This window comes from Mercenaria mercenaria, chromosome 7 (assembly GCF_021730395.1).
Source record: "Mercenaria mercenaria strain notata chromosome 7, MADL_Memer_1, whole genome shotgun sequence".
NCBI classification, from domain to species: domain Eukaryota; kingdom Metazoa; phylum Mollusca; class Bivalvia; order Venerida; family Veneridae; genus Mercenaria; species Mercenaria mercenaria.
In genome coordinates, this window is record NC_069367.1 from 86033394 (window position 1) to 86050228 (window position 16835).

At 34.7% G+C, this 16835-nt stretch overlaps 1 protein-coding gene across 1 annotated transcript in view; it reads right to left on the reverse strand.

Moving 5' to 3' along the window:
- The window catches only part of LOC123543351 (carbohydrate sulfotransferase 1-like), a 44670-nt gene extending 38374 nt beyond the window's left edge, over positions 1-6296 (reverse strand). The window contains exon 1 of the mRNA XM_045329431.2: positions 6201-6296. The gene's annotated coding sequence lies outside the window, so the exon portion shown is untranslated. The remainder of the gene's footprint in view (positions 1-6200) is intronic.
- Positions 6297-16835: the final 10539 nt, after the last annotated feature.

Consider the following 16835-nt stretch of genomic DNA (forward strand, 5'->3'; position numbering starts at 1 on the left):
TCGAAAACAAAACTGCAAGTTATAAAAACGTAAGTGTTGAGATGTCTAAGCCATAAAAAATTGATTACAAATTAAAAGAATATGAATACTACAGATTGATATTCTGTTCTAAACTGAAACGAAAGTTTATAAATAAAACAAAGGAGCTGCATTCAAAACGAGGTCAAGGTCAAACTGAGGTCAGGTGATGTTTGAAGATGAGGAATGGTCACAGTTTACATCTGTATTTGTATCAATTCATTCTTGTAAGGGTTAGGAACGGTCCCATTTGGTTAAACAAGAGATGACAAATATAAAGCAAACTAAGTCCAAAATGAGGTCAAGGTCAAGGTCAAACTGAGGTCAGGTGATGTCTGAAGATGAAGAATGGTATCAACTCATTCTAGTAAGGGTATTGATGCAAGATGAAATTGTCCCATTTGGTTAACCTCGTGTGGACGAACGGACGGACGGACGGACAGGACAATGACTATATGTCTCAGGCATCCGTAGATGCTGGGGGCATAAAAATGCTATCGTTTTAATGTATTACATGCTTGCCTCAAATAAAGTACTGAAAAGTAAATACAAAATGGCGGCCATTTTGTTTTCGCGGCGGCCATCTTGAAAATGACATTATTTCAAGTGGCCCTTGATCTTATGTTAAAGTGCATGCCAGGTAGTTTACTGTCCTGTAAATTTGATGCTTGTATCATCAACTGAAGTATTTATGCAATATCCTGCTCCACTATTGTGGTCACGGTTGTCCTTGTAGATTTTGTCAACATTTTCATTTCCATATGTTTTGAAAGTGATAGCCTTGTTTTTGTAAAGCTTCGAATCTTTCCAAGGTCTCTAGATATAATGTTTTAATGGTTTTTATTGCATAGGGAGTCTTCACCTCACGACTGGGATAAAACAGCCACCAGTATATCTTTTCAAAACCAGGATTTTGGCAAACTTAACTACCATTTCTAAGTAACTTAGGAACTTCTATTTTGGTTTAGATGGTAGATTAGGGACCATGGAGCAATAAATAACTGAGTTTAGTAATATTTCAAAAATATTTATGTACAAAATCAATTAAAAAATCTATCCGGTCGGATTTTTCCAAAATCCGATTGGATATATGGTGTCCAATCGGATTTTTTGAAAATCTAGTCGGACTTTTTTCCCATATTTTGGCGAGCTGGATTTTTTTCCGAGCTGAAAACCTTAATTTTTTTATCAAAGAAATAAATGGAATATTTAACTTTTTTTTAAGTTTTGTGTTGCACAGTACTTTTTGTCTGGGTCTGAGACGAATTCAGCGATGAATAAAAATATCCCATTTAAAAAGCTGGAAAAAATCCATTTGGACATTTTCAGAAAAAAAATCAGATTTATTATTTACGAATTGATTACCAATACCTATCATATGAAACGTTAATTACAATACCCTCTGGGCAGAACAAACTATTTTTAAACTAGATTAAATCCACCTGGATTTTTTTTCCAATTTTAAAATGCTGGATTTTTTATTCCATTTTAAAAACAATGAGACTTTTTTCCAATTTTAAATGTGTGCTCAATTCTAATTACAAATATGCGACTTTCTGATATATATTTGCAAGATTGTTGCAATTCTTTAAAATTTACTATGTATGTAGCAATAAATAAATAAAAAAAAACAATTTTCTACTTGGCTTCATTTTTGAACTGTATTATTATAGAATATATAGAATTACTGACCTGTGAGCCATAGAATATCGTCTGATACTCCCAGAAAGTGAGCAAATGTGATTTTCTTCCATTATATACTATGGCTTAACATCTTTTTATCATATACATGAATAAAAGCTGCTCATACTGCTGCTGATGATGAATGGTAATAAGTATTGGAAATAATGATAACTGAATGATGTGATTGACAGTAAATACTAATGATGACTCATAATCATAAAGATGAGTAAAACGATGACGATGTTGATTGTTGATTAATATTTATAATGATGGCTGATGATAATAACGGTGAGGATGTTTATGATAAATATTAGTAAGACAGATTATGATTAATGATAGGTAAGACGGTGATGGTGATTTAATAAATGATAATGATGACTAATAAATGACAATATGCATGACGTTATAAATATTGATGTATGATGATGATAATGTGTGAAAGCTGGATAAATGATGATGACGACATATGATAATAATAACGATAACCATGATGATGACTGGCGATGAATAATTATGATAAGTGATAAATGATTATCATGAATAAAAGCTGTTAAAAATGATGGTGATGAATTAAAGACATGGATAAATGATGATAATAAAGCATAATGAATGACGATGAGTTTACTGAGACGCTCAATAAAATTAACTACAGCTTGAAATTACATAGTGAAATCCCCAAAATGCTGAATATAACATGATATGGAGGCATTTAGTTTAGTGAAATGTAGCAGAAAATATGGAATGCCGGTTGGGACATGTCAATTGCTTATTTGCTAATTGCTGATTTGCTCATTTGCTAATTTTATATTGCTGATTTGCTATTTGCCAATTGCTTATTTGCTCATTGCTGATTTGCTTATTTGCTATTTGCCATTTGCTTATTTGCTGATTGCTACTTGCTGATATGCCTATTTGCTATTTACCAATTGCTTATTTGCTAATTGCTGATTTGCTATTTGCCAATTGCTTATTAGCTAATTTGCTTATTTGCTAAGTGATGATTTGCTAATTACCAATTGCTTATTTGCTAATTGCTGATTTGCTTATTTGCCCCTTTTAAGCCAGTTCGTGTAATCTGTCACCATGAATTGCATACTTACTTACATTTTGTTTACTCGCAGTAGGTAAAAAAGGTAGTACTTTTTTCATCGGCAGAGCACAAGACTTGTAATCTTGAGGTTGGGGTTTAGATTCTATTTGGCCAGCTCAAGGAATCCAACCAGCAACTTCGAGATTACAAGTCTCGTGCTCTGCCGATGATAAACATACTGACTGTTATACCTCCTGTGTGTATACAAAATGTAAGTAAGAATAAAATTTATATTGACAGATTACACGAACAAAGAAGCAAATAGCAAGTTCACAATTAGCAAATAAGCAGCTGGAAATAAGCACATCAGCAATTAGCGGATGTGCAAATCAGCAATTAGCAAATAAGCAATTGGCAAATAGCAAATGAGCAATTCAGCAATAAGCAAATAAGTAGTTGACAAATAGCAAATAAGCAAACCATCAATTAGCAAAAAAGAAATTGGCATGTCCAAACCGGCATTCCATATAGATAAAATTTCTTAATGTAGATTTTGATTAAATTTCTTACAGCTGTAAATTGTTTTCGTTCATATGATCTTATTTGAGACATGTGCCAATGATGAAATATATCAAATCGTTTCAAGCTAAAAATTTGGAAGTGTGCTATTTTAGTAGTTTAATCGATAATAATTAGATTTGAGAAAGAGGATGCAATTATTCATAAGTTTTGATTCCATATGCCAGTTAAAGGTTGTATTTTATGTTATAGGGATAAATGACTTCAGATACAATACTTCATCTTTCATGTTGACATAAATACAATTTCTATTTTCAACATCTAGTATTAATCTTGAAGAATGTACTGTTGTTCTGATTAATACGTTTTATTTTACACTGTTTCTATATGTTAATCAGTGCGCTCACCACATCATGATGTGACACAGAAACATTTCCTATCTTCCATAAGAGGATATGCATTTAAATATTACTGAAAATAATCCACATAAAGAGATTCGCAATTGCTGTCATTTTTACACTGTGAAAATAGTACAAGGAACATCTATTTTCTTTCGGACTGAAGAAAGTTTTAAATAAGCATTTTTTTTACTGAAAATAATCCACATAAAGAGATTCGCAACTGCTGACATGTTAACACTGTGAAAATAGTACAAGGAACATGTACTTTCTTTCCGACTGTAGAAAGTTTAACCTAAATCTGTAAATAATCTATCGATTTAGCTATTTTAATTTTTAGGATATTCTTAATGTTTCAGACAATTTTTTTGAAGGCATGTACTAGTAGATTTCAGTCTGAAACCAATCAAAATTATAAACGAAGAAATCACTAGGTAAAAATACACCCGACACATATTCCCTTCCTTCACTTTCGCTCTCACTTTGTGGCCTTGGCAGAACGTCACCGAAAGTTACTTTCAGAACGTCTTTTAATGGTTAGCAAACTACTTCATGATAATTCTACTGACAACGGTGTTTCTTTGTAACTAATCTGTTACACTTTAAAATCGTACTGTCGCGCTTCGCCATCGCAGTGTCACCATCATACTGTTGCGCTTCGCTATCGTTCTGTCGCGCTTCACCATCGTGGTATCATGATCGTACTGTCGCGCTTAACCATCGCGCCTTCGCGCCTCACTATCTTAGCCTTTAATCTCAATTTTTATCAGGGTTTTTGAACTATATTGAATCAAAATACACATTTTTGAGGAACATAAACATGAAATATACTTCTTTCTAAGGGCAGATTTATTGCGAGCATAAAAATGCTACTAGAGTTTTATTATCTTATTACAGTAATTTCCTTGTACATACATGAAGCATGCAATTTAAATACATTCAATTCAAATCAACAAGTTTATTAACGACTCTTCATACGTAGATTTTTTTTTTTTTTGTGGATTTAACGTCGCACCGACACATCATAGGTCATATGGCGACTTTCCAGCTTTAAAGGTGGAGAAGACCCAAGGTGGGCCCCCCCTGCATTATGTCCAAACACGAGGGTACCGGGTAGAAAACCCCCGACCTTCCCTAAGCCAGCTGGATGGGTTCCTCACATGAAGAATTCAAAGCCCCAAGTGAGGCTCGAACCCACATCGATGAGGGGCAAGTGACTTGAAGTCAGCGACCTTAACCACTCGTCCACGGAGGCCCCCTTCATACGTAGAGTATGAGTAAAACAATATATGTTGAAACATTACAAAATACTTATGCATTTCTGTACAAAATTCGGTAGTGTACGGAAAATGGCGGAAAGTATATTTAAAAGACCTTTTCGTTCTTTGATGTATTTAAAGGACTTCTGGTGTGGCGTAACCCCAATGGTGCTAAACTCTTCATGCAATATTAAACACTTCCTGTAAAATACACTTAATAGTATATGTACATGTATTGTGGTTTGTCAGTCAAAAATTGATCGATTTCTTAAAGTTCCATTATTTCTCAAAATCGGAGATTTTAGTGCATAAAACATGATAGTTTTAGACGTCCTGTTCAACTGAGCGACAAAACTATTTAAACGTTCTGGTAGTTTCATACAGACTTGTGTTTATTTTTATTTTTGCCGAGCCAATTTTCGTCAAGTACCGATTGCCTCCGTGACGCGAACGTTAATTTATGCAAATGAAAAGTGCGCACCCAATATTGATGATGTAGTAATCGCCCGTAAACAGAAGAAAATGTCTTCAGTAAGTTCATTGCGAATTTGTTGTGTTTTTACGAAAAACTAATGTTATTTAAGATATAATTACTGCTCAATGGCTATTTACCATTCTTGCATCATGATAGGTAACAACATGCCGCATAAGGGTTTGACCTATAGGACAGAGCAAACATTTGGTGCTCGATCCAATCTTGTAAACATATATACAGACAATATCATCAGTTGATATAATAAAAACTTACTCTAAAAGTCAACTGCCGCGGTGGCCGAGAGAGCTAAGGCGCTGGTTTAGAAAATTTTGTTTTTGTCAGGGCTGCGGGTTTGCTCCAAGCTGTAGACAATATTTCATTTTTTTAATTTTTTAATTATTTTCATATTCTTTTAAGGTACTTCCACAAATTGAAATTAGAAATTTATGTGAAAAATTAGAATCCTCGAAACAGCTTTCGAAATGCAAGGACATAAAATATATATGACAAAATTTGAAAAGATATATCTGTAGGTAAACTTGCGAGCATGAAAGCTACGCTGAACCCTATCTCTAAAGTGCTTTGGAAGAAAATGAGTGAACTTATTTTGTGCAAAATTTCGGTATCGTATGCAACCTAAATTGGTATAAAATATTTATTTTCAAAATCAAAGAAATGCAAAAATAGTGCACACGAGCGTTACATTTTCAAGAAAATGTCGTTAAACATTCTAATGCGTAAAACACGTGCACAGTTTTTCTAAAATATTTCGCCGCCATGTTTATTTCAAGGAATAAAATATATGATTGTTCTTTTACCTCAGATTTTCCTTACTAAAATATGTATGTCTCCTTATTCATGATTAGAGATATCCATTTAGTATAGTTTTCACTGTCCGATCTCCTTAATCTGTTACCGATCCTTCACATTTAAAGAATAAACGCAATGTGTAATGATAGTTTTTCGCTTTACACACCTTTCTTGGACAAGAAAACCGTTTCACTTAAAATGTGTAAGCATCCGCTGGCAAAATATCAATGAAAGATTGGAATTTTTTCTAAAATAAAGTTTTAATTTCAAAACATTTTCAAAAACTGGAAATATTGCATTGTGTTGAATTATTAAATAAAACAAAATTCCTAAAATAAAAATTTTAGAACTTTTCGGGAACTATACGTTTCAGCCGAACAACGCATTTCAAGAAAACACAAAACTGATTTCTCTTTGTAAACAATGTCAAAATTCACCTGAGGAATGTTGCTGAAAAAGTAAAAGTGCTTACTTGTTTCCGTTTTACGTCTTGTAAAAAACAATAAACTTTCATCTTTAAATGCATATATGTTCTATAATTATTCCAGTATAAAAAACCGTACGACCTTGTCCGTGAAAAATAAAACGAAGCATATCTAACTATTTGTTTACACTTCAACCATGTGAAATTAAAGGCATGTACTATCACGAGACTCCCGTGCATTTTGAACCTCGTAGTGAATAAACTGAATTTACTTTAAAGTATGGTGTCTCAGTTGAGCCAGTTATTTGTTAATTTCAGAGAACATACATTTGTGACAGGAAAGGCCGTACCGGCGACAGTAACCATCAGAACAAATCAACACCCTTTACAATATTTACAAATTTATTTACAAAAGATGATTATTAACAATGAATAGATATGAAAAGAAAAAAAAACTGATTATAAGAAAGAAAAAAAAAAGAAAGTTCAGTATCTCTAGATACAAAAGTTCTTATAGTTCCATTCTAATCTGACGTGGTACAGTTCTTTAATTTAATTGCGAACTTTAAGTAGCACAAACAAAACGTAGCTTCTAAATTCAGTCCCTTTAAACCGTGAATACGTTGATTCCGTGTTGGCTCCCTATGGTGGTAGGTGAATGCATCCCTAAGCTGACTTCAGAGGATAACAAAAATCATCGTCTTTGCGGTTACGGCACAACCATGGGACGAAAGCTCTGCGCTGGGAATATCACATCCAGGCGAGTGAAGACAAGTGAACCTCGGGCATTGTACTTCCGGGTTATGACATCACCAGGAAAAATCGTCTGGCGGAAGAAGCTAAAATATATAACATATGGTAAGCACCATAGCAAAACAAATAAGTCAGGGCATATAACTGCTCCTTTGGGTACACCATACCTCCGTAGGCTCCCATAAATAATACGTGCTACTTATACAAAACATATGTGCTACTAAGTTCAAACGTCACATGATTAAAATACGTCACTTATTACTTCCATTATTACAAAGATTACTTACTTAAAAGACTAAAGTTAAAGTATGAAAAAGATATGAAAAGTATATGATGAAACATTATAGATACGGACATGATAAACTGCAGCTATTATTTACAACTACAAATTAACAGAATTCAATATAAATCAAACGTTATATCATAGTTGGCATCCATATAATATCTAATGCCATATACTAAAACGGACATTGTATGTATATGCAATAGACTGGCACACAATTTCATATTACAATAATATATTACATACATGGTACTAGACTTGCCATATAGATTTATACATAACAATACAATGCAGTAATGGCGTTCCATAATTAACAAAATGTTTGACATAAGTTTTTGAAACAGTGTTTTACAATTATCACGATACAAATTTCAGTATAAATCTAACATCTTATATAAACAAAACATTTTAGATTCCTCTTTCTAAATAATTTACAAAAGTCTGAAAAATTTAATAAATTATTCTAACATACCGAAACTAGCTGAAAATCATATGCCGAAAAGTAAATGTTACAGAATTCTGTAGAATGAACAAAAATTTACCAAATAAAAATCGTAATGCAAAAATCATACAAAAATCTAACAAATAAATTTCTTACCTCGATCGAGCATAAATTTCTAGCAAGAAAATTTAATCAGACATAGATTCGTCTATAAAGTCGGAAGGTGGTGTGCGCAAGACATAACTAGTCCAGTCTATTTAAGGGTAATGTCCCCCAAATACTAAATTTCATGGATTCACGGCCTAGCGTGAACTCTTACTATTTCTATTTTCAGGGGATTCACGATATAGCCGGGGAATCTAACTACTTTGGCGCGAATTTAAATTAAACAATTTGAGGCCCATTATAGTGGTTTGGGGATAAAAACATAAATTACTGAATTTTATAAAAATATCAACTTTCTTATTACTGAACAGAATTTAATGAAATTTACATGGAAATTTAATTTATGAAATACAGAAAAATATGAGAGGTATTTTATGCGTGAAATCTGACATTTACCTCAATAACTCAAAAATTTACAAAAAGATGATGCAATACCTGCATTTACAATTCATATAAAATAAGGCCCGTATGTCAATTTGTGACACACGTCCCCCCTTAAAAAGAAAATTTATAATTTTCTTAAATGAAAACAAAATGACATACTGAAAATAGCAGACACAACAAAAAAAAAACAACAACAAAAAAAAAAAAAACACTGTCACTATCTGTACACCATATAATATAGTCACCTGTCTACACTCTACTCAAATAATCTGCGCCTACATTTTCTCTACCAGGAATTGCTCTAATACTGATCCTATATGGCTGTAATGCCAATGCCCATCTCATCAGCCTGGAATTGCTAAGTTTCGCTTTATTCAAGTAAGTGAGCGGCTGATGATCTGTCTCTAATACAAAGTCTTTACCGAACAAATACCGGTGAAACTTAGCTACTGCCCATACTATCGCTAAACACTCCTTCTCTATCACTGAGTACTTTTGCTCCCTAGGTAGCAATTTCCTACTAGCATACGCTACAGGTAATTTTTCTCCATCACTTTCCTGAAGCAATACTGAGCCTAAACCTAAATCTGAAGCATCTACTCTCAATATAAAAGTCTGATCTAAATCTGGCAACTTCAAAATAGGCGGACCCATTAAGCTAGCCTTCAAAGTCTGGAAAGCCTTTTCTTGACTTTCACCCCACTCTACAAGATTTGGCTGACCCTTTTTCGTCAAATCTGTCAGTGGAACTGCAATAGCGGCAAAATTTGGGATAAACTTTCTGTAAAATCCGACTACACCTAAGAATGAACGTATTGCCTTCTTGGTTTTCGGTCTCTCGGCATCCTGTATAGCCTGTACTTTATTTGGAACTGGTTCAAGGGTTTGAACATCTCCTATCATGTGCCCTAAACATTCTAGCTTCTGAAAACCTATAAAACACTTAGTCGGTTTTGCTGTTAACTTAGCCTCTCTTAGTCTGGTTAACAACTCAGAAAGTGCTACTACATGTTCTGGCCATGTGATTGTATACACCAGGATATCATCTATGAAGCTGTCTGAGTGCCCTAGGTCCTTCAAAACCTTCCGCATCAGTCTACAAAACGTTGCAGGTGCGTTAACTAATCCAAAGGGCATCTTACGGAATTGAAACAAACCTTTCGGGGTTTCAAAAGCAGTCATGGGTTTTGCCTTTTCAGACAAAGGAACCTGCCAGTAACCTTTGCTCAACTCTAGTTTAGAAAAATATCTATACTTAGATAGCTTTGAAAACATCTCCTCCATGTTTGGCATAGGTTCAGCATCGAAAACCGTCAGTTTGTTGACCTGGCGAAAATCTATATAGAACCTTATACTGTTATCTTTTTTCCTTATGAGGACAATAGGGGAGGAAAATGGAGCATTTGATGGTTCGATTACTCCCAACTCCAACATTTTATCTACTTCCTCTTTCACTACTGGCTGCGAATGAAAAGGAATAGGATAACCCTTTACTCTTATCGGATCTGTAGTTGACAACTGAATATCATGTTCAACTAAGTTAGTATTTCCAGGAATATCTGTCAGTACATCTGAGAAATTTTCTAGCAAGTCTACTACTTCCTGCTTACATTCTACTGGTAACTCTGAATTTATCTCTACATCTTTGTACGTTTCTGTACCCTGCTTTATAGGACACAAAACTATATCCTTTTCTACTCTACTCGAAAACTCATCACTACTTTCATTCGGATCTAATCTATCATAATCTCTCTGATCCTCCTCTACAATAGCTGCTCCAACCTTACTTAATATACCCTTATCTGGTATAGACTTACTATCATCCTTCCTTTCACAGTACTGTTTCAGCATGTTTGCGTGAAAAGTTTTCAACTTTCCGTCTACATCTATCCTGTAATCTAGTCTATTTACTACCTCTACTACTACGTAAGGACCCTTCCAATGTAACAACAACTTATTATGTTTCGTAGGTAACAATACAAATACCTTACTACCTGCCTTAAACCTCCTATCTCTAGCTTTCCTATTGTAATACTTCTTGTATCTAGCACTACTTTTTGCTAACTGTTGCTGAGCTATCTTACACGTATCCTCCAACTTTTCTTGCAAATCCATAACATACTGGTAAGTGGTTTAACCTCATCATTCTCGTCTTACCAGCCCATAACTCTCTTAGCACAGTTATCGGTCCACGATTGTTCTACCATAAAGTAACTCAAAGGGAGAAAATCCCAAACTTTCTTGCGGAACTTCATGGTAAGCAAACAACATAGCATTCAAATACCTATCCCAATCTCTAGGTCTCTCACTACACATACGCTTCAACATCTGCTTTAAACTACCGTTAAACTTCTCTACTAAACCGTTACACATAGGGTGATACGGTGTTGTAGTTAACTGCCTTAATGACAATAACCTACTTACTTCTGCCATAAGTTCTGACGTAAACTGCGATCCACAATCGGTAAGCATTTCCTCTGGCACTCCTAATCTACTATACATATCTACTAATGCCTCTGCTACTCTCTCAGTTTCAATACTAGGTAGTGCAAATGGCTTCCGGATATCTAGTAGCATAATCTACCATAGTCAAAATGTATCTGTTTTTCCTATCAGTCATAGGTTCGATCGGACCAACGATATCGACGGCAACTCTCTTAAACGGAGTATCAATCAAAGGCATTTTTCCTAACGGAACTTTACTTACTCTACCCTTAGCTATAGTACGTCGACAAATACTACATGACTGACAGTACCTCCTAACCTCTGCCATTACTCCTGGCCAGTAAAATTCGCCTAATACCCTATCACTAGTTTTCCTTATACCTAAATGGCCTGACAGTAACGAATCATGTGCAACTTTCATCACAGTTTCTCTAAGACATTTAGGTACAATCAACTGTCTACTTTTGTCTAAATTCTGGGCGGTATACTCTCTATATAACAATCTATTCCTTATCTCAAACCTAACTGAACCTTTACCTCTACACTGCTTAATCGTACCTTCCTCAGCCTTCTTTCTACACAAATCTAAAGTGCTATCTTTCTGTTGCCTATCTAAGAATTCCTCTCTAGATACATCTAAAATCTGAGACGGAACTTTAAGCTTTACTTGCCTCTTAACTTTGGCTTGCGCCCTAGTTTCTACTGCTGACGCTAAGCTACTAAACTGAGGTTCTACGGCTCCCTCTACATTGCCAATTATAACATCATTGGTAGGATTATCTACAACCAACGCCTCTACTGTACCCTTGAAATACGGACAATCAATATCTATTCTAGCTACATCTAGCCTATGTTCACTCCCATCTATGTACTTACATCTACGTGTTTTCTCTAAAAACTGACTTGCTTCTACTAAGTCCCGTTTCACTATCACACATGTACAACCTGTATCCCGCATAGCGATTACATCCCTAACATCCCTACCATTACAAGTACCGGGTTTTGTAGGACATGTACTTACACTAAGCATACCTAACTCCTCTACATCACTTAGTTCTATAATACTATTTCCACTCTCTGACCTACTTGACTTACTCCTATCTCTATCTCTATTTCTTCCTCTACCTCTACTCCTAGATCGGTCACGGCCTCTACCTCTATTTCTACTTTCCTTACTATTTCTATTCTCCCCTTTACTACTTTCCTGTTCCTGCTCTACTTCTAACTCTGCTGCTGCATTAGCACTATTACCGCCGTACTTTCCATTTCCTACAGAAAATATGAGCTATGCCCTATTCGACCACACTTATTACACTTCAGTACACCAAAGGGTTGAAAACCTCTACCTCTATTAGCAACATTGCTACTACCTCTATTACTAGTGCCTACATTACGACTACTAGGATACTGTCTCTGAGGTTTTTCATATGGTTTATAGCTCCGGTCCTTATTGGGACCTCCACGAGTCTTTGCAACCAAATCTGCATCTTCTGCTACATCCTTAGCTTTAACTAACTTCTTACTACTCAAATTCTGGTATAGTTCTCTATTGCATACATCTAAAAATTGGTCCCTAAGTATAAAATCTAATAATCCTTCGTACGTTTTCTCTACCTTACTCAGTCTAAGCCAACCATCTAAATATCTACTTATTCGGGCTAGAAACATCACAAAGGTCTCATTATCCCGAGGCCTTTCAGTTCTAAACTTTTTCTTATAGCCATCGTCAGTGAGTTCGAACTGACGTAGCAAAGCGGCTTTCAGTTTATCATAATCCTTCCTATCTTCCAATGGAAGCCTATCAAAAACCTCTCTTGCCGTACCCTTTAGAAGGAACGGTAAGTTAAGTGACCATATCTCTTTATCCCAATCCTGCGCAACAGCGTACGTTTCGTACACATTCAAGTACGCATCCATGGAATCAATTTTCTCATCAAAGGGAGACATCTTAACCTTTACCTTTTTCTGACTCATCTTTTCTAAGTCTGTCTTAAACTTATGCTCTGTTTCTGATTTTCTACTTTCTGCTTCCTCCTTCTCTGTTTCTAACTTCCTAGCTAACATTAACTTCTCCTTTTCCATTTCTAACTTATCTAGTTCTAACTTACGTTCTAACTCTAACTTTTCCTTTTCAGTCTCTAAACTACTACGTCGTTCATATTCTATCTTTTCTTTCTGCAACCTAGCTTCTAACTCTAATCTTTCCCTATCTGCTTCTAATCTACCTTTTTCTGCTTCTACTCTTAATCTCTCTGCTTCTAACCTATCTTTTTCTCTTTCTCTCTCTGCTTCTAACCTGTCTTTCTCTGCCTCTAATCTACTATGTCTTTCCTCACGTTCCCTAGCCTGCTCTTCCTTAACAAAGTTACGTAACTCCTCTCCTTCATAACCTAACTCCTTTCCTACCTTCGTTAACTCTACTACACTAGTCATGTCTGATTACACTACGTTAACACTATATAACACTACGCACTACAGCTACTATAACAACCTGAGACACTAAATAAACAATCGTGAAGGAATACTAGACTACACTAGTTTACACTAAAGCTCTACAGTTACCACTGTAGCCAAAACAAAATACTATACTCTACGTATATACTACACCAAACGTCCTCACTAAAATAATAATACGCTAAGTTGCGCAACAGTACTATGTGTCAATCAAGGTTGCATAGGCAACAATCAACAAAGTACAGTGACAGTAGGCTGTAGCAATACCCTAGCCTTATCAAATATCAATCAACTGTAACTGGTGTTAACACTTTAGTGTAATCAAAAAAAATTAACCAAAGTGCTTTATCCTACGATAAAGTATAAGTATAACACAACTGTGTAGCACTAAAACTTAAAAGTAGGTAAAGTATATGCAAGTAAACAAGCTTGCTAACACACACAAATAAAAAAAAATAATACTGTATCTGGTATGTATACAGTACACTTATACAAAATAGGATCACTGGGAGAAGTAGGGCGACGCACAATTAAGAGTGAGTAGGATAACCCTCCTTGTCAAGGGCGGTCACTCTCAGCACAGATATATGATGGCTTAATCATAGAGTGACACAAAATAAACCCAAAAGAAAAATAAAAGGAACGAACTCACCCCAGAATCCAAGTGTCGTAAGCAACTGTCTATCAGTCTGTGACCACTAAAGCTGGTTAGCTGAAGCTATGGATCTGTCTTGTCTTGTCTGAGGTAAGACGTCACTCTGAAAAATGAATAAAACTATTATATGTGTACCAATAGAACAAAACAAGAGGAATCTATACAAATTAATGCTGTAGTTAAATGGGTGTTAATAATGTTCGAATAGCTACTGTGTCTGGTCGACCAATCCCACTTCTGACACCATTGTGACAGGAAAGGCCGTACCGGCGACAGTAACCATCAGAACAAATCAACACCCTTTACAATATTTACAAATTTATTTACAAAAGATGATTATTAACAATGAATAGATATGAAAAGAAAAAAAAACTGATTATAAGAAAGAAAAAAAAAGAAAGTTCAGTATCTCTAGATACAAAAGTTCTTATAGTTCCATTCTAATCTGACGTGGTACAGTTCTTTAATTTAATTGCGAACTTTAAGTAGCACAAACAAAACGTAGCTTCTAAATTCAGTCCCTTTAAACCGTGAATACGTTGATTCCGTGTTGGCTCCCTATGGTGGTAGGTGATTGCATCCCTGAGCTGACTTCAGAGGATAACAAAAATCATCGTCTTTGCGGTTTACGGCACAACCATGGGACGAAAGCTCTGCGCTGGGAATATCACATCCAGGCGAGTGAAGACAAGTGAACCTCGGGCATTGTACTTCCGGGTTATGACATCACCAGGAAAAATCGTCTGGCGGAAGAAGCTAAAATATATAACATATGGTAAGCACCATAGCAAAACAAATAAGTCAGGGCATATAACTGCTCCTTTGGGTACACCATACGTCCGTAGGCTCCCATAAATAATACGTGCTACTTATACAAAACATATGTGCTACTAAGTTCAAACGTCACATGATTAAAATACGTCACTTATTACTTCCATTATTACAAAGATTACTTACTTAAAAGACTAAAGTTAAAGTATGAAAAAGATATGAAAAGATATATGATGAAACATTATAGATACGGACATGATAAACTGCAGCTATTTTACAACTACAAATTAACAGAATTCAATATAAATCAAACGTTATATCATAGTTGGCATCCATATAATATCTAATGCCATATACTAAAACGGACATTGTATGTATATGCAATAGACTGGCACACAATTTCATATTACAATAATATATTACATACATGGTACTAGACTTGCCATATAGATTTATACATAACAATACAATGCAGTAATGGCGTTTCCATAATTAACAAAATTTGACACAATTTTTTTAAACAGTGTTTTACAATTTTCACGATACAAATTTCAGTAAAAATCTAACATCTTATATAAACAAAACATTTTAGATTCCTCTTTCTAATAATTTACAAAAGTCTGAAAAATTTAATAAATTATTCTAACATACCGAAACTAGCTGAAAATCATATGCCGAAAAGTAAATGTTACAGAATTCTGTAGAATGAACAAAAATTTACCAAATAAAAATCGTAATGCAAAAATCATACAAAAATCTAACAAATAAATTTCTTACCTCGATCGAGCATAAATTTCTAGCAAGAAAATTTAATCAGACATAGATTCGTCTATAAAGTCGGAAGGTGGTGTGCGCAAGACATAACTAGTCCAGTCTATTTAAAGGGTAATGTCCCGCCAAATACTAAATTTCATGGGATTCACGGCCTATGCGTGAACTCTTACTATTTCTATTTTCACGGGATTCACGATATAGCCGGGGAATCTAACTACTTTGGCGCGAATTTAAATTGACAATTTGAGGCCCATTATAGTGGTTTTGGGGATAAAAACATAAATTACTGAAGTTTATAAAATATCAACTTTCTTATTACTGAACAGAATTTAATGAAATTTACATGGAAATTTAAGTTATGAAATACAGAAAAATATGAGAGGTATTTTATGCGTGAAATCTGACATTTACCTCAATAACTCAAAAATTTACAAAAAGATGATGCAATACCTGCATTTACAATACATATAAAATAAGGCCCGTATGTCAATTTGTGACAACATTAAAGAAGTGTTTATGAGATTATGTATTGTACGAATATTTACTAGTCTACTTTATATTAACGACGATAGAAAACAAGTGTGCACTCGGCAAATAGCAAGTCTATTATTTTCAGATTTATACTGAACACTGATCTCAATGTTCGTAATTTTCAGATCAAGAACTTGTTATCCTTGGTTTCGTAGACAGTCTTAGTACTGGACCGCTGCTTCCGCTGTCAACACTGCAGAAATCACTAATGTAAAGTCAGTGTCCATTTCTATGCGGGAATTTCAATACACATTTATTATCAGTTTAAATCTATGAAAGTGTGAAAAAAATATCATTGTTTAACGAAGAACCAAGATACAGAAAAGTTATTTTTGAGATTTTGATCAAAATCAGGTTTTCGCATTTTTCTGCGATTTATTCTCACTATGTTTTTAAAAACATGCTGCATAAATTCTCATATTGTATAAAAAGTCGATAGATCAAAATTGGTTAGTTTACGACGCATGAAACATCTAATAAGGAATCACTATACACATCGAACTTGTCCCGGACCAGTATGCGGAAATACTGTGGCCAAATGTTTCAAGATTGTCTAAAAATA